Source organism: Amblyomma maculatum, chromosome 1 (assembly GCF_055883805.1).
Source record: "Amblyomma maculatum isolate TAMU_Amacu chromosome 1, ASM5588380v1, whole genome shotgun sequence".
Classification (NCBI taxonomy): domain Eukaryota; kingdom Metazoa; phylum Arthropoda; class Arachnida; order Ixodida; family Ixodidae; genus Amblyomma; species Amblyomma maculatum.
Genome location: NC_139344.1, coordinates 324,988,880 through 325,010,887, shown reverse-complemented (window position 1 = coordinate 325,010,887; position 22,008 = coordinate 324,988,880). Strand labels below are relative to the sequence as shown.

At 44.5% G+C, this 22,008-nt stretch overlaps 1 long non-coding RNA gene across 4 annotated transcripts in view; it reads right to left on the bottom strand.

The window, feature by feature from the left end:
* Positions 1 to 22,008, bottom strand: part of LOC146207324 (uncharacterized) — a 445,418-nt gene that overhangs the window by 6,681 nt on the left and 416,729 nt on the right. For 2 of the 4 annotated variants that reach the window (XR_014703321.1, XR_014703318.1), the window contains 2 exons: positions 18,589 to 18,718; positions 17,611 to 17,779 (listed from right to left, as the gene is read on the bottom strand). This is a non-coding gene — a long non-coding RNA (uncharacterized LOC146207324). Of the gene's footprint in view, positions 1 to 17,610; positions 17,780 to 18,588; positions 18,719 to 22,008 lie in introns of those variants that run through there. The other 2 variants (XR_014703320.1, XR_014703319.1) reach the window with 1 other exon arrangement.

Genomic DNA, 22,008 nt, shown 5'->3' with positions numbered 1-22,008 from the left:
TTGTACGAGACTCTTCGCACATCGCGGAACCGCTAACCACACTGACTCGAGACCACACTGACTCGAGATGACACGCCGTTCCTGTGGGGAAGTGAACAAGAGGCCACTTTCCTTGAGCTTCGCAGCCGCCTACAGAATCCCCCGATACTAGGCCATTTTAACGAAAACGCCGCAACTGACGTTCACACTGATGACAGCAACGTTGGCAGTACTCCGCGAGTACTCCTTGGCAAAGAAGAGGATGATGAGAAGATGTACTTGGGAGTAGAAGAAGAGGAGTGGTGAAGAGGAAGTGTGTAAGTGTGTGTTCAGATCAAAATGTGCCATTTTGTCTCAGGTCATCATCATCATCATCATCATCATCATCATCATCATCATCATCATCATCATCATCATCATCATCATCATCATCATTCTGATTACAGTTGGTAGTGTGCGCGTGTGTTGTGTCTCTTCGCATGTGTTTGTGTTTGTTGTGCCACATTTCTGGGGTCTATGGAACACGTTGTTTGCCGAGGTTGTTAGCCCTGGACATAGATAACTTTGTGGCGTGTGTCTGGTATCACACACACAAAGTACTTGCATCCGCCGAGGTGCTGGAGATCCAACACGCCGTCAGCACGAGTGACATTCTCAATAGCGCCAATGAAGACGTCGTGATTACTTGGGGCACCCTCGGACTCTACCAGGTAGAAACAATTTGCATGGAGGCGTCGAGGACACTGGAAAACACGTACGCTACCCCATAGTCGATGAATCCTGGGGCCCGACGGCTTGCGACGTGGGCTCAGGGCTAGTGATGCAGCCTACAACCCCCCCCCCCCCCCCACACACACACACACACACGCACGCACACCAAAATTGAGTTGAGTTGTATGCTACAGGTGAGATCAGCTTTGCTTATTCTGCCGGTAATTGCTCCGTCGCAGCGTCACTTATGTGCTAAAAATAATTCTTATATCTGTGAAAGTTGCCGCACTATGCGCCTGTGACTTGTAACAGTACATATTCCACTCCAGCAGTCAGGATCTATGCACACATTCACTCACAGTAAAACACAGTCTATTTCAGCTGCCACCATCTATACACACATTCAGATACAGTATAACATAGTCCACTTCAGAAGTCACCATCTACGCACACATTCACTAAGAGTAGCACATAGGGCAACACTTTGCCATGGCACGAGATGCAACTAGATTTAACGAGATGATTTTTCCGTCCTCGTACAGGACCGGCGTACAAATCTTAGGTGCTGTCCAAACAAGTTACAAGAATTTTTTTGTTCGATATTTTTCAATTGTTTGTTGACATACCACTCAAGCTGGGGATTTAAAATATGCTCCATTTTACTTAGCCGTTTCAAATCACGCCGTGTAAAAGGCAGATACATAACAACATAATTTTAATTACCATCCGTTACATGTCACGGGCTATTAGGAAAAGGCTGCTCCAAGGTGGGAGGGATGCTACGCTGAACGGTTCCACGCCATCCTCAAGGATCGTGCCATGGTCTCATGGCCGCAACAACTTTATGCTTACATATACTCTCGGTTACACGAGAAACAGCAATTTTGTCAACTCGCATTTAAAGCAAACTGCGCTGTGTTCAGAACATGTGCATCGAAGGCATTATTGCTCGGCTTTTAGGAGCGCAATGGCTGTATTGCTAAAAGGAAACCGCTTACCTGTTATGTTATGTTAGGTGACTTACTTAAAAGTGTCGACTTCATTCATTTTCCATTGGTTAAGTGATTCGCTTGCTCAGAATGAATTCTTCATAGCCATTCGCAATTGTTTTGAAGCTATAAGATCAATAATTACAAAAATAACACAGTGACAGCGGCATCCTTTCAGATAGTGACAGACGAAAAAAATAATTGCGTTCGCTACCATAAAAACAACGTAGGAATGGCCTTGTCGCCGGCAAGTGTGCTCAGTTTTGTGTAGCATGTCGTAATTGGCCTGGCGTACGAACAACGATTCGCTCATTTATTTCCCCTCGCGAAATGGTCACGACGTGACACTGCGCAGGTGGAGTGTCGGGCGGGCAGGCGTAGACGAACGTGGTCTGAAGCAAGAAGATAAATAACAAGGAAAGTTGCATTCTGCTTGATGTAGTACAATGTCCGTTGATCTGAGCCTATGAAGCGTGTTTAGAAGCAAGCCTGCAGGGCCGTCTCGCAAACACACATTGGAAGGACGCAGACGGAGAAGGAATTCTAGAATCCATGTAAAGCTAATCTGGGCGAACAAGCGTTGTTCCTAGCGACGCCATTTATGGTGGGACAGCTGTGTGGCGCTATTAGTCATCGGAATCGTTGGGAAAGTGGCGCTATGTTTTTTCCGCCTCGTTATGAAGACAGAATGGGCAGCTGTCTGATGCAAGGGAGCTTTGCGCGAAACAACCGCGAGAACAAAGTTATGATTTAAGGACACATTGTTTTTCCCTTTTGTTTATGCGGACATACCTAAGATCCTGTCTTCAGAATAATGGATACAGTTAGTGCGCCACACCTGCCGCACATTGAAAGTTTTTTTTTTTCTTGCCCAGACCTGAACCTAAATAAGGTGCATAACATAAAACGTATTCATTTGTGCACTTTGCCGCGCACTGGTCATGAGAAACCATTGATCACGGCTGGAACTTTACAATAGATATTGGATGTTTTTTACACTGCGCCGAGAGATTAGTCGCAAGGGTATAAATGCCCTTAGCAGGCAAAAATATAAGCAGTTACCTTTCAAGTGGAACAAGCAGGTAATCGGTGTAATAACGCAAAGCTGGTGTAAAACAGAGGCGAGTAATTAAGTAACAATACCACAAAAATATGTCAATAAAGGACATTAAAAGAAGAGTTTGTCCAACACGTCAGTGTAAGGTGGCTTCAATTCAGCTATTGGATTTATCAGAAGCGCACAATATAGCCATATTCAATCAAGTGAGTTGCAGTGTGCCAGAAGCCAGGTAGCTTAATTGAAAATGCAGGTAAATTCAAAATAATAAAGAATCACTAGAACAACGAAAGCCAGATGACATACATATACAGCAGCAAAAACATGGATACACTCCACAGCAGCTTGATTTTTTTTTGTACTTGACGGGGATGCATCGTTTTGGAAAGCTCCGTAATTACTCGCTGTCCTCAAATACGCTCCCTGTCATGCGTACAATCGGACCGTGAGGTCACGAAACAGCCGGCAGATTAAATCGGGAAAAGTAATGGAAGCAAAGAACCCCTTCGCCCATCTTTACTACGCAGTTTTCCGAGCCAGAAGAGAAGGGGCTTCGCAATGCAACCGGTAATGAATTAACGCTTGGCATCAAGTGTAGGACCTAATTTAACGGTGATACCTGCATGCTTCCAGCCCTCCTCTACCACCCGGGCCTTCATACTGTGGCAACCAACTTAAAGCCCTTGTACTATAGTGTTTTCATTATCCTATGATCGGGCTGTGCGATTCGCAGCTCGTTCGTTCTCGCTACTGCGGAAGCAACGATAGAACAGAGAAGAATCAAGTACGCCGAGTCTGGAGGAGTCTAGGGAGACTTACTATTACGCTTACGGCGTAATAGCATTAATGGCGTAAACGTAGACAAAAACTTATTATTCTTCCTTCACAGGGGTTCTGGGCCAGGTTGCTTTTAGTCCAAACATGCAGAAGAATCTTCTCTGAAAAATGTAAATATATTGTGCACAATGTTTGGAATGCATGGATATGCTTCTGAATTGCACTGAACGCAGCTGCTAGCACAAGCTCATACATAGTCTCCTTGTGTGCCAAACCTTGTTTTTGCTCCAGGCTCAACGGATGAGAAGTAACAGATGAGCAGGATATTTACCCGCACGCAGCATGCATACGAAACAATTATATGCTAGCTTTCTAAAACAGACATCAAAAGGGCAGGTTTGTCGTATCATATGGTATAATTGCCCTTCAGTGTTTTTAATGTAGCTTTACGTTAATGTTTTTGAGTGTTCAATAAGAAAACGAAATAACAATAGAGAATAATCACTCAGAGTGTCGTTTCTAAATAAAATCTTATTCAAAGGTACACCCTGAAGACATAGGCCGGCTGGCCGGTATGAAAATCAGTTATCCTTGGCAGGCAGCCAAGAAGAAAAAAGTTAACACAAAAATTGATGTCAGAGCTGCACAAAACGTGGTATGCTTGTAGAAACAATGGGAGCACCAAATTGGCTTTCTACGCCGGCTAATAGAGACTGCGATGTTTATTTCTGAAGGTGTTTGTAAAGAACAAAATGCAGCTATTTTCCAAAAGTGTGCTTTCGTCGACTGATTCCTTCACCACAAACCATTTTCTTGCTTTTGGTGTTGCCATGAAAATGACCGAGAGGCGAACTCTTAGCAGACTAATTTAACGTTTTCGAGCTTCTGTCGAGGACCCGAGTTGGGAACACTGGACTGTGGCAGAATTTTGTTGAACCTGTTCCGAACACACATAAAAAAACGATAGGGGAAAGGTTTAATAAAAGGTCTCGTTTAATATTTGAGAGTCGCAAAAGGCACTCGTACTTAAGAGAGCGATGTAGAAGGTACGGAGCTAAGCTTCCACGAAACAATTTTTAAAATCTATCAGTGCAGAACAAGATAAGCATTTTGCAGCTGTTTATAAATGCCATAAAAGTGCTGTAAAGCGCGCCAGACATTACCGCTGCAATCTAAACATGAATTTTAACACTTGCGATGGAATCGACGTGTTCATTAATACAATCAAAAGCAATTGAGAAAAGATAAAACCCGCGATCAAATACTCAGTGAAAGAAAGGGCTCGTGAGAATGGCGAAATACATATAGTGCATAGCCTCGTATAGTTGTAGGAAACTGTTAAACAATCAGCTGCTTCGAAAGACTACTCGGGCAGACTTAAACAAAATAACTCACCTCAATAACTACTGTTATGTGCTTATTGGCCATATTTGAACAACATCTGAGCATCTAGCAAAGGGAGTATTGTTTGACACATGGCCTCCAACAGTCATTTGTACGATATTCGATGACACTCACTTCTACTATACATGTGTCCAGCACCGCGGAAGTCGACGATGTCGGGGTCTCTTCGTAACAATTTGTACTCCCATCACCTACCTTCTCCCATTGCATTGTTTGCATGGTCTATTTGCGCAAGAAAATATCGGCGCCGCAAAAAGTAGACGCTACCTTGTTTCCGATCGAAGCCCACTGGCGCCCTCACGCCGGAGCACAATGTGCCAGCCTGGTCGATTTTGTCTCCGGAGTGGGGACTCTGGAGCGACGGACAAGGCAGCGATGCGATATTAGTGGTGCGCTCTCTCCATTTCTACACAGCACCTGTGAGCTAGTTTAATTTGAAACAATGTTAGCACTGCGCATAAGACGTTTTGCAGGATAGATAGGAAATGTCAAGAATGCTCAACGGTGGAGCTCCAGTTTTATATCATTCTTAAGCCTATCACCGAAGAAAGCGCTCAGGCGAGCAGCCTCTACACGAGTTGCAATGTTGGTTTACAAAGTGAGCACGCTCGCCAGCTTTAAACCGGTACGCAACCAGCGTCTAACGAGCGCTGAAATCAAACATGGCCGCCAGCAACTGACTCCTCTTTCTCCACGTAGTCAACACCATTAATTAGCATATAACAACCTGACACCAGAGGCCTTTTGGAAGGATATGAATGTTTCATTTGTAGAGTATATTCAGAATAATCCATCACAAACATTTTCCAGTTGCCTGTACTGCTATGCATATCTTCTTAGAAAATTTAAATTCGACGTGTTTCTCATTTAGACAGCGTGCGACGGGCAAAGCAGAGGTGTAGAGGTCGGTTTAGCCTTCCACTAAATAAGCGAACACAATTGAACCGATGCTGCAGGAAGGACGCGTGTAAACCTTTGGCAGGTGTGATGGATGTAAGATGCGGGATTTGGAACTATACTGTCACTGTGTAGGCGCGGCTTTTATTCAAGAAGCCAGCTGCGCAGGGCGCCTGGGGCGCCAAGCCAGAAGTACCAGTCGCAGTGTGTGGCATATTGTCAAGAAATATTTGATGGCCACTTAAGAACGCACAAATGCCGTGAAGGCGAAAACATGAATGCCTCCTACTGAGTTGTATTGGTATTCTTTATTTTCATTTATAGTCCATTTTTACTTTTTCATGCTTCCTTATTTGGATTTATTTATAATTTTTTTTTGCGAGCTTTACTGACCAAGCCATACCAATGCGCGTTGAGTGGCCTAGGTGATAGTGTAATTGGCTTGCAAATTAAGGCAATAAGGCAATAAACCAAAAACTTTATTCAAGTGCAGTCATAGGTTTCACGAAGTTAAATTATTTTAGGCACAGACCAGTCTTCAATTTCCATATCACTGAATTTTTTAATTATTGTCATTTTATGTGTGAAGTAACGCGGGTACAGTGATCGTTTCGAATCTGGCGACGGTTTCGACGGTTGTTGACTGGTCTTCGGGGTATTAACTTCGTAGTCCTTCTAAGTCATGTCTACAGTTATGTGGGACACTTGGTTTAGACGCCGACGTTGGTGTATTTTGCGCTAATGGGGCATAGGAGGCATTCGGCCTAAACGAGAGCCAGTCACCAGGCGCTCGGCGTCGTCTTTGCTGCAACCCTTGACCCGCAGCCGCACATTTTGTAGGGACTGCGAGGAAGTGCTAGTAGTGCTATGACAGAGTAAACTTAGACTGGCCAGTGATTACTACTTAGCCTCCGCCTGAGCGTATCCATAAGGGTAGAAAGGAGGGCAATTCAGCTTTCTGAGCACTATTTCTTTTAGTTGGCAGAGCAGTTTTGTTGGACATATTGTGGTTCCTGGTTGGATCATCGGAGCAGGGGCGCGAAATTAACAAAACACAATAAAGGCTAGACGAAACAAGGGAATGCAGAACGTCGAATACAAGCACAAACTAAATAAACTAATACAAATAGAATAAACTGAAAACAATAATAAGCGTTGAGAAAACAAAATTATACTGTAAAACGAATAACCTCACGCGGAGCAAACATGCATAGAACACGAGGAACTGAAAACAAAACTGGCTGGAAGGAAAAAAAAAAAATGTGTCGAGGATCAGCTTCAAGATATTGTACCAGTGGTGATCAAAATGAGTCGTAATTTGCTAGTAATGCGATTTCGGCTGCAAGGTGATTCTTCTCTACCAACAGAGGTTACTTCGTAAATATATTTCTGCAATTATTGTTCAATGCTTGAAAACCGAGGTGGTCATAGCTAAATGCTTACAGTCTATTTTGCAGCAAGACACCTAGTTCCTCTACTTTCCCTCTTTCCGCTGTGTCTTGGATGAACTTAGTATATACTAGCTCCTCTGTCATTAGAACTTAATAGGCAATCCATTCCAACGTTCATAATTGCTTGGTAACGCTTTACACACTCAAGAAAGCAACTTATGGCGTCTTGAAAGGCGGCTTGAAAAGATACAATGTGTCAAAATGAAACGAGAGCGCTTTGAAACGCGGCGTTTTAAACCCTAGCAAGAGCTGTCAGCGAGGTGAGGTGCCGTGCGGCCACAGAACTTGCCCCCGCATGCGCTGTGTTTGGTCAAATGAGAGCCGAACACGACACGGCGCTATGCAGGTGGTGCTCATCCTTCGTTTGCTGGCAAAAGGCGGAAACGGCACTAGCTGGTTAACAGCACCTAAGCAGCACACGGCATCGGGCTGTTATGCAGGCCGCTGTGGTAAACGCGCCAGGTTGTTACGCGCACGGACCCGAACGAGGCGAGCGTCATTAACCTGACGTCGCCGCGTAAATATAGGCCAAAGCGCCAGCAGGAGCAGCTCGGCAAGCCAGGCTCCGGTGCATGCCATGATTGCACATTGCGCGATCTTGCTTTCCGTACATAAATTTAATGGCGCTTTAGTACAAAGACATCATCAGATTTATCTTGATGACCTAGCTCATGGCTAAACTTTTCGTGTATAGCGACCAAGCCGCACAAAGCGACGGGATCATGTCACAAAGGTAAAAGAAAGGAAATCAGACGCGCGAGAAGGTGGATGGAGCGGCTAAAAGAGGGGAGCAAAGGAAAGTGCTTTCTAACAGTTTCTATACCACACGGTTATTTTCTATTGTTTCTTTACGTTATTTATGAATATGTGCACATTTCGGGTAGTTGGGCGCTTTATTCCCGGTTAAACTTCTGTTTCGTTTTTTTTTTTTTTTTTTCGTACGTTCCCCACGGGCAAATTTTGCCATCTCTGTAAAAAAGCAGAATTTAACGCTGGACTCCTGCCATCTGTACGCCTTTTTTGCTTTTGTTTTTCTGTTCTCAAGTTTTGTGCTGTTTCACCGCTTTCTATTATTACCAAATAGGGCTTTCGATGTGTGATAGGAAAATATATTAACGGTAGATACTAGACGCGAAGAAGATCTTGGTCGGGATGCATAATTCCTACAGGGTATAGTGCAGCGCTGCAGACTTCCGGAATTCGTGTCTATCTGACGCTAGCTAGCCTTTTGATTCCGAGAGAAAAGAGAAGTACCCAGCAAACAGTTGACAGAAACAAGCAGCTCACAGCTCTGTGATTGCGAACTACACAAAATAAAGTAACACTAGCACGCTAGCTTTCAGGAGGAAAGAGGGTTCAAACAGTCCTGCGTGCACGATGCAAAACATGAGGTTACTTTACTATATTTTTCTGCATAACTATAAGAATATTTATTGTGTCCAAGAAGTGGCCACGACGTCACTATAGTACAGTTATGCCACAAAGCCGCTAATCGGCCCAACAACAGGCGCGGTACTGGGAAGTGAAATAATTCTAGCTCTGACTGAGCTAAGGGCTGCTGTCGTGGATTACAGGATCCACGCTCAACAGTAACAGCTTCTAACTGTAGAAAAGTATACAAAAAATTAGCCGTCAAAAGATTCGTAGCTTAGGGGTACAGCAATGCGTTATGAGAAGGTGCTACTATATGCATAAGAGAACCGAGTCATTGCTCTCCTGTGCGAAAATAGAACTGATTTCTCTTGAGTGCGTGCTTCATTTAACATTGTTGATAAATAAAAATAGGCCATCGATTTAGCTAAAAATATATTGGCCACCCCGTACTGCCTAAAAGCGGGAACAATGAAGAGGGAAAGAGTGTGAGGAACTAGTGTAACGCGCCCTTTGCGTGGTTTGCTTTCAAAGCGAAACTGATATTGGCTCTCTTCTGGCATGAGCGGCGTCGTTACCGTAAAACACTCGGGGATAATCTCGTTTTCGCTTAAAAATCCAGCCTTTTACGCTGTACTTTAGATATCGTTGCGTTCATCAACATTCGTCCACGCCGATGTCAGTGCACGTTAAAGAACCCCAGGTGGTGGAAATTTCCGGAGTCTTCCACTACGGCGTCTCTCACAGCCTGAGTCGCTTTGCAACGTTAAACCCCACAAACCAACCCACCAAATTTCGTCCGTGCACGCATCATTCCAAGCGAGAGAGATGGTATACAGTCTGGCGCAATTTGAGGCTTATCGACCAGCCTTGCACTCCAGACACCTAGCGGCCGGTTTTGGAACAAGGAATATCACGATTCTACGTTCTCTTCATCGTTCGCTGTTACATGCTAAAATCATCACCCCGCGACAAACTCACTACCCTTTCATTTTAACATAAGCTTTCTACTCGCGGCGATATATTGCGGACTTTACCTGTTATCTTCGCAGAGAATTTAACAAAATCGGCGGAAATATGTCAAGCGCAATACAATCCCTGCCTGTTCGCTAAAGCAGAAAGAAAATAAATTGAAAAGATACTCGCCCAGAAGGAAGTGGCAGCTGCCTAACGGACAAAAAAGAGAGAGAGTGGGGGGGGGGGGGGGAAGACTGGCCTGATAATTCTATCGCCACGGCAGAGGATTCTGGGCCGTAGCCTCGGTCGACGCTCGCGCGATAACTTTCAAATCGAGCTAGATTGTACAGCCGTTAAATTTTTTGATAATATAGCATGAGCGTCGACACAACTGCTGGTTAGCGCCTTGTAACGGCGATAAGCATGCATCATAGCTAGAGATGGCATCGTCTGCTAGGCTCTTCCGATCACGAGGGCACACGCCCTGCTGCAATATCTGTTCGCGAAAACCAGACAGACAACAGAGCGCACGCGCAATTAAGAATAAGATACGACATACGTAATTTTCCTCTACTTTTCCTATTACGGCAGGCCACCCTGGCGCATGGAGTTAAGATAAGAAGAAAATAAGGAAAGCAGATACACCAGAACCCAAAATGCTTTGTCTGGAATGTGAAGACTGATTTGAGCTACCTTCTAGGTGGGAATATGATAAAAGAGGCAACAAACAGAGAACGTGTGCTCTACTGGCTGCCATTTCTTATCTATTCTTTTTTTTTTACGAACAGATATTGTGGCATGGCGTGTCTCCTCGTGAACGGAATAGCCTAACAGACGACGCTCTACCTTCGTGCGCGTGTGCGAGCTCTCGCCGTGTTACACACTTATCACCGTTATAAAGCGCTGACCAGCAGTTTTGTCTACGCTCACGCAATATTGTTAAAAATCAGGATGGCTGTATATGCTTGAAGCCAAGATTTCAGCCGCCACATGGGTGCTAGACAAGCACTTAGCTGCATCAAGATATCTCACAGGTAATAAAGACAGAAACACGGGGAAAAACGCAAAAAAGAGGATGGCCTCACAAAAAAGTTGAGCCCCTCGCGAGCCTCCCTCGCACGAGTCGGAGGGATTAACCACCAAGCTACTAGAAAACAACGGCTACCCTCTGGTACCGTCTTTGCCAAAAGTTTATAGAGCCAAGGAGTTTGATTCGTATATAGCTGCACGGCTCGGCTCGTAATACATTCCTAGCGTTCCAGATCTCCTGAAAGTGCAAATATTTTTCGCTGTACCCTCTCAAAAGGGAGGAACTTCTACGAAGACTAAAGAAGCGTCACTACACGACATAAGATCAGGCCACCTGGGCTGTTTGACACAGACTGTGAATTAAAGCATCCACTGCCATATGGCTCATTACTCCTCAGGATAGCAAGCCAGCTGATTCACGTTAAAACGCGTAGTCCTTAAAACGAAAGTAAGCATGCGGCGTGCGAACCAAATTTTAATTTCAATAGGTGCAAGTGATTATACAAGGCTGGAAATGAGTTCGTCAAAACAAATCTTCCACGTAAAAGTAATCTCAACGCTAGCTACACGTTACCACATCCGCCAGAATCATCGCCCGTAATATTTTATCTCAAAGGCACGTAATTCGTAGGAGCTTTGGGCGAGGAATTCTGTATTCTTTTACCGCGTTTAAGTAACTGAAGAAAGTATAGCAGAAATGAGAGCCTTAAACGGCGCATTCTGATTGCGAGACTGGTACGCCCCGAAAATTTGATTCTCCCTAATTACCAAGATTAGATACTAGCAAATAAAGTGGAACATTTTTACGACGTTATAACACGCTTTCTAATCCTTCCACTGGGTTTTCCTGCGTGTTAGCTACGTACTGGGTGTTTTCTTTTGCAATTCGCGTAGCGGACGTGAGAGAACGTCAAATCAACTTATCGGTTTCTTGGCGCGCTTTTCTCAGATCCGCACTGTTTTAAGGTTCAAAAATATGAATCAGAATAATTAGCACGGCGTGTGCGTGACGCTAAATGATCAGGAAAACACGCTATCTCTCTGCCTTGAAAATAAGCGGTCGTTAAACCGATCGACCGCCCCCTCCCTTACCACATCGCCAGCCATAAAGCGCAGCGTTTGAGTCGAAGGCAAGAGCCTCGCTCCATTTAGGAAGACGAAAAACGCAAATGGACTCGGGAAGAAGCAAAGAGAGCGCAAGGAGCCCTTGTAAAATCAACGAAAAAAAAAAAAGAAGAAATAAACCATAAGCACGCCACAAGGAAGAGTAAACGATCTTTCCTTACTGGTGCACCCCAGCCGTTCGCGGGAATGTCCGGTGCACGGGGGGCGTTCACGATTTTAAAGGTTACTGTAAACGTTTGCGACCGCCTCTTCCAGATTCAAATGAAAGTTTGCAACACGTTTTTGCGTCGTTTCGGCGCTTTACGTGCTGAGGTCACCTAAGAAGAGCGCTTGGCGTTTGTCTTCTTGGCTGTCTAACTTAATGTTCCAAGTTTAGCAGTTGTCAAGGGCCCCAGTGAGGTTGAGAAAACAAATATATGCGTATGAAATTTTCAGAAATGCACCACTCTAAGTTTTTCGTTTTTGTTTTTGTTTTTGTCTGTGACAAAAGTTTTTTCTGTTGGTGACAAAAGTTTTGTTTTGTCTGTTTTTTTTTTTATCTGGACAGAACTGTCCAGCTGCGCTGAAACAGCGAATGAGTGAAATATCCACCATGTCGCATTGAAAAAGCAACGCCATTGAATGCGTTGAAATTGTGAGAGAAAAAAAGAAAAATCCGTTCGTCTGTTTTTTTGTTTGTTTTTGGTACACATGACAGAAGAGTGTGGCTCTCAGCATATGTGCCGCATGCTGCTCTCCACACAGAGGAAGAGAACACGCTACACTGGTAAAAAAAAAAAGAAACGCGGCTACAATACGCAGTACACAACAGCAAAAACCTACTTATTATTATTTTTTTTTATGACATATTCTGGGTCATTCTATCGAAGGAATTCACACGTGCAGTACCACGTGTTGCTACCCTGTGTGTACAGCTAGCCTTGTCACCAAATAAACCTTTACGCACTCGTCTCGTGGCGTCAGTAGTAAGAACTGCATGACAACCATGGCCAGATATGACATTTACAAAATGTGCAAGCAAAGTCGTCACCTACTACAGGCGTCATGGCTTTTTGCTTTCTCTTTCTCATTTGTACCGCTAGTTCCAGGTCACGCCGATGAGGCGAGTATCAGGAACTATAATGCAATAATTTAAACACGCACCCGCATTTATTGAGCACGGCGAAACAATAAAGCCCACAGAAGAAGCTATGGCACTGTGTGATAGGCGCGTACGATGCAAGCATATGTGAACGCGTACAATTTGGGAGCCTACAACATGTCTTCGAAAGCTAGAAATAACTCATAACAGACACTCTGCGCTTTTCAAAATCCCTATTTCTTAGCACTACTAATTGGTACTACTAATTAGCACCGCTGAATAAGATCAATATCTAAAAACAAATAATTCCCGTGCTCCCATACTATATGGCACTAACTCTTGAAGATACTTAGTCCGCAAATTGTTTACATCAGTGCTCGGCAACGAACCATTGATAGAGGCTCTTATCATTTGCTCCTTCGTAGCGTCACAAGGGGTTTATATTCTTGCTTTCTCAATTCTAGCCCTTTCTGCTAAGGCTGACCGATCACACATTCTCTATAGAAAAGGGAATAATTTCGAAAGCAGGAAACTGACAGGCTTGCCCTTCTTGCTTGGAATTGCTCTGCATACCCAGCGCCACGTGCTAGAAACACGGGTCGCGGGTAATCTCTTAGTATACTACACAAGCTATAGCTGATGATGATAGTATGCGGCTGGCCCACAGTGGTCAGTCCACTTCCTGACAAAGTACAGGGTGGTCCTAGATATGTGCGAACACCGCGAAGCGTGGCCGCGCTCCGCGGAGCGTCAGCGCATCCACTCTTCGTAAGCGTATCCACGCGCAGTGAAGGCATCTGTGGCACTTCGAATGCTACCAAGTTTAAAGTTCCTTTATTCAAGCTCAGTGTGGAAATTAAGCGATGAAATTCGCAAGCGGAGTGTTGGATGGAGACGCAGCTTTTGGAGACCGAACACTGCATATCCCTGTAGTGGAACCAATGTTTAGGGGGCGAAGTGTGAAGTGGGTTAATGGTATCGAGCGTGCTAAAGTCGACGGAAGACAACAATTGAGAGACACTCAGATGGTATGACACGGTGAAATACGTTAGCAAAACGCACTGATAGCATGGCGAACATCTGTTCTGTTGAATCGCACTACTTCAAATTGGGTCCAGATGTTTCGCTTCCTTTTTGCTTTTTTAAGGACTTAATGCATTACATTCGTTGTATTTTCACTGTATTTTTTACATGGGTTAATTTCACTATGAGATATTTTTTTAGGATTTTCAAATTGCGGGTGTCCCTACGCGAGCCTCCGAAAATGCCGATTTTCCTCTGGGCCATCTTCAGGGGCCGGTTCTCGTGCTCGGGTTCACTCGGCGGCCACGCAAACACTGGTATTTAAATGTAAACAAGCTCAAATCGCTTTCGCTGTGTAATTGATCAAGGCGGCATCTGCACTTTGAGTGCCTTTCACCTAATTTCTTCCGGGGAATGCAAGGCCTCTGTTGCGGCGGATGGAAAGTAGAAAGCGGGCCTGTACTGCACGCGTTTCTCGAATTTTTACGGCGCTGGACTGGACTCCCTCTCTTGACCCCTTCCTGTGCCATCGCCGTGGTTTTCCGAACGCTCGAGTGGCTAGATATTGGGAGACAAGAACATGGTATCGCCTTCATTAAAACGCAGTGGAGAGATCTACCGACGGAATGCTCCTGTCAGGCGATGTCCAGACAGGGAAAATAAGGAACCTCGGGCGAGCTTTGCGTTGTTCTTTCCTAGCTACCATCTGAATGCCTTGCCGTCGCTCGCGGGTTCGGCGATCGATGTTTCTTCGGCCGCCTCCTAGGACAGTTAGGGCGTGAGGAATAAACTTGAAGGAACAACCTCGCAACTGTTACCAGGCGCCTGTGTTGGGAGACGCCATTGTTTGTAACAAATAATCGGCATTACCTGTGCATTCCTTTTATTGCTAGAAGCATTGTGCTCCCCGCGTCTGCAGTCGAGTCGAATTCGTGTAGCTGTATTTTTTGCATCGTGATCACATAACCGTGCTTTCCACGGCATTTGAACGAGGCATCGTCTCCGCCTCAGGCGACGTCGGTGTAGACGTTCTGTATCGCAACCGAGAAGTCCTACCTGAGCCTGCTTAGGCCAATCACAACCTGCCGAGAGCTCTCCGGAACCTAGCTTATGTGACGCATGCTGGCGGACGTGTTTAGAGGTCGCAGCGCGCTGCCGCTGCGTCTGTACTTCAACTCAAAAGAGGCTGAGAGGTAATAGGCGTTGATGAATCTAGCACTGGTTGCCGTATGACGCGTCATTAATAAACTGGGTGTCGAGGAAGGGCACGTATGGTGGCACATGACCACTTTTAAAACGCGACAGACAGAGAACTTGACAAAAGAAGCAAGGGATGCAATTCAGAGTAATATGGACACAATACCTGAATGTACGACAACCCAGCTCCGGTCGGTCTCGTTTCACGGCTTCGTGCGGCATGGTCGAGCGACAAGATGGTGCGGCGCTGATGCTGCGACATCTTCAATAACAAAGCAGTGGTGAACCGGCTGTGACGCACGAACCTCTTGAGGCTTAGTGCTGGCTCGCCACCCGTTGGTTCAGCCGGGAACACGGTGCCATGACATAGAAGCATAGTGGCTTAACGCCACACAACAAAGGTCGTTTTCAACGGAGATGCTTCACTCCTACCGTTTCAAGAAGCAAGAGTGCACCCGCTGCACGTGTTCGCCGAACCTCGGGTGGCACCTTTTCCTGTCGTATTCTTTCTTCGTTGCTTTTAGTGTGCCGACACGAACTCTGTGGGTCCTCACACGCTAACACATAACATCTTATAATTACCTGTCTGTGATGCGTATATTAAGATATGCTAAGACGTTTTCATTTTTCACTTATAGCATATAGCCGCAGAGCAGGAATTAAGGCGGACATATTCTTCGCACTTCGGGACTGTCTAAAGTGCGACCTCTTTGCCTATGAAAAATAAAATGACAATGTGCAGGGAGGCCTTATCGTTCTTTGCTATTTTGTTCGACCTCTCCTTGCAGGATGGTAACTTGGGAAAAGTTTTCAGGGATGTTCGAGGCCATGAAATTATCTTTTCTATCGTGATAGTCTTATATCAGTGGTATCATCTTCAAAGATTAGCATTATTAAATATTTTATATAGAGGAAGAACCTACTTATTAGTGTCGGCGACATGACCGGCTACATGTGAAGGCAGAAATATTTCTTGACATTATACAATGCCTCTCACGTAATTAACTGTAAGTGTCTGCCGCGAACACAAAAGCAGCTCAATGTGTGGACTGGCTCTTTTAAAATCCTGCGTCTGTTTACTGTGCTACAATGAGCATTATTTCATTTTGCATACGCCGAAATCGAACGGTTGAAATTTGAAATGAAATGTTTTTTCAGAGTCCACATATAATAATGTTCCCCATTTCGCACTAATTTTTTCTTGCTTTCCGCGCGCGACCTTCTGTTTTCATTATTTCCACTGAGTGATTCGCTCATCGCTCTTATGATCAGAAGGTGAAAAAAGAATTGAAATACTGTGAGAGCGGTAGTCCCGCGACCACATTTCGTTTCTTCTTAAGCACCGGCGCGTTTGAAGAGAGGGAGCAGAGTGACAGAAATAGCCTTCCACAAACACGTATGAAGCCCAGGAGGGTCACAGCGATTACCGGCAGAAAAGGCCATTATCAGGACAGATCAAACACTGAAAATGATTAGGGCCCCCTCGATGAGGTCGAACGTTTGGGAAAGACTAGGCACGATCTTCTAGCAAGCTCGGTTAGGCGGTCGCGCTGGACCATTTGGAAAGCTCGATTTGCCGGCTTTTTGCGGTTCGATGGCTCCTCCCTCTGGACATCGAGCTCTGGGGCGATCTCCGCGCGATTTCCCCTCTCCATGAGGTCTCGAAGAGGAGCTACGATCGCTTGCCGTTAAGCTGCAGTGATCAGCACAACAAAGTTTCGGATAGATGAAATCTTCTTACCCAATAAAGCGTGCACGAAGTTCATTGCTTAATGTGCAGGTAAAAAGAGTATATTACTTTATACGTGTGAAATGAAATAATATTTCATATCTATGACAGACAAGAGAACTTCAAGCTGCTTTCTTAGTAGCTTCTCACAAATGCTGCGCTGCTTAGTTTTACACGGACAAAGGAACTGGACAAACGCAGCGTTTGTTCAGTTCCTTTGTCCGTGTAAAACTAAGCAGCGCAGCATTTGTGAGAAGATGTTCCAACTAGCTCAGTTTCAAGCACTTCTTAATTCTTAGCAGCATTCCTCGGGCGTACGTACAATGCCCGAGATATATTTTGTGCGAAATAATTTATAAGATATTTTTGCTCCTGTTCAGGCTAATATGTTAACGTTCAGAACTAACGATCGAAACGAGAATTGAGATAACGCAGTCATAGGTTCTACTACACTTAGTGTAGTAAAAGCAGGTGTTCAGGGGCGGTGAGTGTCGCGGTCACCGAATAAGTATAATTTCAGGGGGGCGTTGGGTAAACCCGATGTTCATGACAACTACTTTTTGCGCTCGAATAAACGTTTGCAGGTTCATACTAATACATCGCGATAAAAAAGCTCCACAATGTCCGATCTTTCGGATTCGGCCTCTACACTTTCAGCATACAGAATCACATCACGATGAAAAGCGTTCACAAATACATTAATTTAGTCTTTTATATCATAGCACTAAACCGGTTAAAGAAACATTTTCTGTATCTGCAGTAACTTGGATGCGTATTAAAACTAGCCCCGCTCCTTGCCTTGACAGCCTAATAAAGCATTTGTATACCTTGTGTTCTTCAACTTTCTGTATTATTTTATTCAAGGACATCTCCAAACGTTCTTAATGAAATGTGAATCTATTATTGTCCACACATATGCGCAAACCACGCATATTCCAGCGGCGCCACAATGCAGACGCTTGGCTGTTGGTGCCCCGAAACGGCGATCCCACCGGCAGGCTCCTATCAGAGCGTGAAGATTCATCATCATCATCATCATCATCATCATCATCATCATCATCATCATCATCATCATCATCATCATCATCATCATCATCATCATCATCAGCCTGACTATGCCCACTGCAGGGCGAAGGCCTCTCCCATATTTCTCCAATTAGCGCTGTTCTGTACTAGCTGCATCCACTTGACCCCGTGAAGATTACTTCAATTATAATTAAAATAAATAGGGCGCCTCAGAAAGTAAAGAAGACGATTTTTATGCTCGATTTACATATTATTACTGAGTTGCTATGGGACGATCAACCCCAGACACCACTTTAAGCTACAGGTTAGTAAGTTTAAAATCCAACAAATACACTTTTTTATTTCTAATTATATACTGCCGCTTTAATGGTGCGTAATATACGTGTGCTTTAATTGTGCGTAACAAAATGCCAAGGTTTGCATTTTAAGCATTAATGTCTAGACACTCAAAATATTTTCCGACCGTGACAAGAATGCTTCTAAGGGGAAGATTTTTGCTGTCGTGCTATGCTTGAAAAGAAAATTCTCATGATGAGGTTTAAATGCTTAAACTTCAAACACAGAACAAATGAGGTATCTGTTAGTTAATGCGTACTCTCCAGCGAGTTATTACGTATAATTACCAAGTACAAAGCGCGTAAAATGCAAACATAGCTAAAAGAAAAAAAAAAAAGCAATGAGGTACTCCAGAAATGCTCTTCTGAAAAGAATTCACACTTTCACGAGGGCGACACAAACGTACCCCCCCCCCCCCTCTGCATGCACGAACAATTCCTATTACTTACTCGTCAAACATATTTCAAGCTGAGCACTTGTTCTTCTGCAATTCTCTTTTCAGGTTCAGACTGGACTAGCAGTGGTCGTTGTTGTGCTCTTCTGTATTAGCACATGCCCACCAGGGAGACTCTAGCAGAACTGTGGCAAAGAAGTCAAAAAAAAAAAACAATGCAGAGAGGATCAGCTTCTAGAGGATTTCAGTGACAGGATAAGCCAAAAACCCCAGTAAGCTCTGATGCTTTGATTAGAACTGAACGGACTGAAGTGACGGCAGATAGACGACCATAGTCAAATCTCCAACAACAAAAGGGAAATAAAAATGCACAAAGAGCAATTCAGGGATGTTGTATCACCTGCAGTGCGCACAAAAGAACGTTTTTAGACACAGCAAGAATTACTAGCGAGAAAAATAAAGTATATTGTAGGGGCTTGGCATCAGCCACAGTAGGTGGGCGCGCTGCAAAGTCCTTCGCTTGTAAAGCACCTTCAATAAACGTTAACCAGAATGTGATAATTTCATAAGAATAATTGTAACCTATCGTGAAATGGAGCGTGTTTTATCCCGAGTTAGAGCTAACGCTTCGCGAAAGTACCACATTTTGCCTCCATGGCAGCAAGAGCACCAATAAGAAAGACGCGAACGAAGGTTCTTGGTACCACTTCTAAGGCACTCCACGACGGCTGGAATCCCGCGCGGTGCCTCCAGACGTGAAACCAAAAGCTAGCGAAAAGCTGTCTACCCTTAATCGCAGGTTGGAGACTCCTGTGAGCCCTGACCTTTTGGCGATCTTCCGAAGAGAGCGCAATCTCCCGAGGTTTAAGCCCCGTCTTCAGGCCCTTCTTCCCGCCTTTCTCTTCATTCTGTCTGCACTGCGAAGTGCAATGTTGCGTTTACTTTGCACTCCCCCCTTCGCATGGCTTTGTTAGCATCTTTCTAGTTTTCTCCGCCACAAATGAATGAAAACTCGGACTGCAGGTGCAATGAATCTTGCAAGACAAGTGGCTGAAAAAGAATGGAGGGCAGAGACGGCCAGACAAGAACTAGACAGGACTGGACGACAACGAAAAGTGGACAGAACACGCATTGATCCAAATCGCTCTTGTGTCCCCGCCCATTTCACTTCTTGTCACCGTCTCCTTTTTTGTTGTAAGAAAGTAGCTTTTTTTGTTTAAATGGAACGTTTCCAGCTTCTTGCGCAGGCGATAAGAATAAAAGAAAGGGAGCAAGAGGCTGCTTCATTCTCGAGAAGAATTTTTGTTTTGGCTGTGATATTAATTTTTCTGTAGATGGCTTCGATTGCAGCTATCTTACTAATTTTTATTTTATTGACAAAAATATTCTGATAAAATGGCACTATTTTTTCTAGAGTTCCCGAAAGCATTCGACGCCATTAAATCATCAGATATATGTCACATCTCTATGGTCATTGCCCATACGAAGCCGATAAGTAGCTTGCTTTCTTAAACTCTAAGTTGCCTCAGTACGTAAATGACAGGGCCCTTGTTCTGGTACACCATTACCATAAAAGAGGCCCACATTTAGCATAGCATACCACGCGACACTGTACAGTGCCGTACCGCAGCAGACAATACCTTAAACCATACCAATTACGTCATACCGCACGGGGAAGCACCATACCAAGCATTATAGCACTATAGCATACTACATCGTACCATACGTACGATACCCTACATCTTGGAAGGCGCCTCCTTTTTTCGCCCTGTCTTGTGATCAGACTTCATTTACGTTATACATGAAATTCGAGTTAGAGATTTAACTTTTACTTTTAACCTGCATCGCGAAATATCCAACGGAAGTGTTAGCACTCTCGCCTTAATACCTTTTTTTTTTTTTTTTTTGACGCTGAAGCGGTCTTGAGAGTTTGCTTCTGTTCTTAATTGTTGTGGCACTGCTGATTTTACATTGTCAAAAGAAGGAGCAGCAAGGTGAGTGAACACGTTTGGTACTTAAGGCTTCGTCCGCCCTTGTTGCTATACCGAAAGCAAGGCCGATCACAGCGCCGAGAAAACGCTGTTGTTGCAGCAACCCCGCGTCTTCTGCAAGCCTGTCTTGCATGTCCTAAGGAATGAGGCTCATAGCGGTCTTATGTAAGAGGCCGAATTTCTTAGTGTCTGAGGAAATTCTGGAAGTCTACACCAACATCGATGTAATTTGGGCTTGTGATGTTTGCAAGGCTGATCAATACTTGAACGAACAGGGTGCCGTGTTCCACACTTTACCTTCTACGCTTTTCACTATGATTGTCGTCGTTTCTTTGCAACGATTTTCCGTGCACTATCTTGCTAGCGTGAGAAGAGAGCTCAAGGCCTATTATGTGTTATACGCGAAAACATTGCAAATAAACTAGAATCAAGCCCTGTCAGGAGTATGCACTACTTCATTCCGGCAGATGAATACAAATTTTTCTCACCTGTTTCTTTCGGTCCGTACACGGGACGCAAACCACCACTTTCGGTGCAAATTAGCGAGAGATGCCCTTAGGACAGTCAGTTATTATACCTTTAATTGCGATCGTAAAACGTATCTAAACGAGCTACAAACATATGACCATCTGAAAGGGTGAATATAATCGATGAGAGTGAATTATAAAGGACAGAGAGGCCGAGATAGCACTAGAAAAATAAAATCCCATTTGTGTTCCTGCGAGCAGGCTCCTTTACTACCTGAGCCTTTCCTTCCAGCGCCGCCCACCTATGTTTCGGGAAAGCAGCCAATACCGGTTTATCCCGGGCCGCTCACAAGCGCGAATGAAATGAACGCACAGACTCTAAGAGAAGGAAGCAAGACGCCTACTATGATAAGGGACAAGCAGAAAATAATGTTACAGGGTAAAGAAAAATAACCTGACATAGAACAAGAAAAAGAAACGATAAAAACAGAGCGCGATTCCTTTAACACACGGGATCCTTTTCGATTTCGCAAAGCCAGAACCCGCAGTAAAACCTTCCCGTATTTCCTGATCGTATCGGCAGAAACTATTAAATTTTCGCACACATAGCTAGAAAACAGTAAACGGAAATATATGCCCGTTACAATCGTTGCGTAAAGATAATACAACTGCGCAAAGCTTTAAGCCTGAGGTGATTTTTTCTTTGCTTCGATCGTCGTGATTAACAAAAATGCTGTGAGCAAGGGCCAGTTTGCTCAGTCCAGGTGGTAACACGCCTCAGATTATAACGATGTTTGCCACTTTCCATTCGTTTAGACTTCTGTCACTGGTCGCTGATCATAGTAACGTGGATCGAGAGGGAGCACGCCATGCTGTTCATGACAAAAAAATGGCCTTGGTGCAACCTGCGTGTCCAGCGCTCAAGGTATAATGACGAACTGTCGCTGATGCCGTCGAAGGACGACAAACAAAGATTTGACACTCCTCACGAGCTTTACCGATGACAGCGTGGTGTAT